A 2,910-nucleotide genomic window follows, 5' to 3' on the forward strand; every position below is an offset into this window, starting at 1 on the left:
TTTTTAGACAAACTACTTGTCGTTTTAAATAAAATTGTATGCTGTTTTTTCCTGAAATAACTGGCAAAACGTTGAGCTTAACTTGGTCCAAAAAGAATAGTTCTTATCGGGCCAAAGGCCCTCCACCCAAGCCCAAGCCCCAGCCCGAGCCCGAGCCCGAGCCGCCCACGCCCAAGCCGGACGGCGGCGGCGGCGCGCGCGTGGGGAGCTCTCTCTTCCTCTGAGCTGTTTAACCTCTCATGTCATGAAGACATATATATACTCCTCAAAATCAACTCTCCCAACCAATGTGGGATGTTGTTAACTTCATTTCATTAAAGCCAACCAGACTTTTTGTAAGAACCCATAGGCCCATTTCATTTTCACATTTTGCCATATATTATTTGAGCCTTTAAGCTTAATAATTTGGCCCAACACCGGAAGCCTGTAATAGAAACCATATTCGATTCATTAGAAACAGACAAATCATTATTCTGCTGTACTTGCTTAGACGAAATTAGAAACAATGAAAATTTCAAGATATATAATGTCCAAAACCATGCATCCCGACTGTTTCTTAACTGTATCACAGAGAAGACTAATAACGAATCCTTTGAAGCCAGAGCACACAACATCTATCTGATAAAGCTATCACTTTCAAAAACGTAAAAAAAAAAAAGGAAAGAACTTTTACGTCGGAGACCGTCGAGATTAACCCAACAGCTGTCCGTAAGAAACGGCTCCTCGGTTTTGCCCAAATACGAAAGCCCTGTAATGAAACTCGCATTCACCATCCGAGTGTTCTTCGAATGCCCAGGTCTCGGCTTCGAACCCTCTTGTGGAAAGAAAAGCCAATCACTTTCGTCAAGGATTCATCAAATTAAGCCAAAGAATCATAATCAAAAGTTTTAGAGTTCGAAAAGGATATCGAAAACGACGAAGTCGGGGATTGTATCGTACGCCATGACGATCCCTCTGAACTCATCTCCGGTGATTAGCTTCACCGAGTAGATATTCCCTATAGCGAATTTCTCGCCTTCGCTTCCTCTGATGACGTTGGCCACCGATGCTCCTGCTGGATCCATGGCGGCCGCCGTGAATCGCGCCTTCCGAAACGCCGATGTACTAAAACGTGAATTTTATATATGCATGCCACGATATGGGCCTTCTTCTAGCCCAATTACTTAAATGGGCGTTTTCGAGATTATATAAAACGATGCGTTTTATTCCGTTTACTAACGTCTGAACCGGAAATTCGTTCTAAAACCAAATTACTTATTAGAAGTGGTTGTGATTTGCTCCACGCCTCCACCATGCAGGAACTTACACTTGACTTGACCAAGAGGGCGAAGCTGGAATAATTATTCAATGGGTGCACCAGTGCTAAAATATATAGCTGATATATTAATTAGTAGGCATTGAATTTGAAATAAGGTTGCAAAACTTCACTTTTGCCATCTAATACACCAATTTTTTTTAATGATTTTGTACATAAAATGGTAAATAGTAATATTATTATGGGTGCACTTGCCCCCACATCTCTCAACCTGCCTTCGCCGGGCAAGAGCATGTGTTGTTACCACCTTCATCCCATTGTTGTTGTTTCAATTTTCTTGCAACTTGCTGTTTATATGATTGTAGTAGAGTATGTCTCTGATTATATTCTTATCTTAATTACCTGTTGCTTTCTTCCTATATTAGTATAGACTAACTCTCTTGTTTTTATATGTGCGGTTCAAACTTTAAGCATAATGCGGAAAGATAAAACATAAAATGATTCACTCTTGAATCCCCTATATATTAAAGGAGAAGCACTTAAAAAATTTTCCTTAAAAATCTAATCTGACGTGGCTTCATGAGAGGTTTCTATTTACAAAATAACACACGTGTCACTTGCAGAACCTATGTTAAGAAAAACACAAGTTTTAAATGCAAACAAAACTTTCCTTAATTTTTGTGGCCCTTCTCAAACATAACATTCACGTTAACCGTGTGTTATTTTCTTAAGTGCTTATGTTGGTTCTCCAATTCTCCAAGCGTACGTGATGTGTTGGTGTTCGATGACTACGTAAGAGGCATAGGGAATTAGCTCTTTGCCAAATCATTAACAACACGGTCAGCGTTTTGGTGTGCATAGAATTTTTTTAAAAAAAGAACTGCTGAATCAAGTAACCTTATAACATGGTTATTGAGATTGAGATATTGCAGAAAGGAACGCGGAAGAGATGGTAAAGGAAGGAGCAATATGGGAACTGGTGAGGATCTCAAGAGAAAGCCCGACAGAGCCTAAGCTGGAATATGGAAACTGATGAGGATCGCAAGGCACGATTTAGAGAAGACATAAGTTCTCTTGATCACATGACTCTCACTTCAAAGTTAAAGAAGTTAAAACCCTGCTTCACGGGATATCAACACGAAGACGCCTACGTTCAGTAAGGAAAGTGGGACTCTGTTTCTTCATGCAAAATTTATAAGACATTATGCTTCAGTTTCTTCGGATAGTTCGTTTTTTGTGTAATTTGCTTTGAGTGCCGGTGAGTTCAGCTCCCAAGAGTAGCGTTGTATGCATATTTTAAAGGTTTTGATGTTAACATATATATTTGGTTGGTAAAGATCAATGCTGTTTCAGAAAATTTTTTTCGAGCGCATATGCATAAGTGGTGTGGTTGAGATCCTCCTCAAAACACAGCTCTTTAAAAGTTTGGATGCAGATCCATGCAAACATGTTAGAAAATATATACATAAATTTTTTATATAGAATGTCTTAAGATTACAAACCAAGCTAAGAGAAGACCTCGAGGTTAGATACACTTAAGAGCTTGACAATCAAAGTATCCTAAAGTACATGCAATGGACTTCACATGCAGATATGTCTCATACAAAAATGAAAAGCGACATATAAAACTCTATGGCGTAAGACTATATAGATTG

Source organism: Brassica oleracea, chromosome C7 (assembly GCF_000695525.1).
Source record: "Brassica oleracea var. oleracea cultivar TO1000 chromosome C7, BOL, whole genome shotgun sequence".
NCBI classification, from domain to species: domain Eukaryota; kingdom Viridiplantae; phylum Streptophyta; class Magnoliopsida; order Brassicales; family Brassicaceae; genus Brassica; species Brassica oleracea.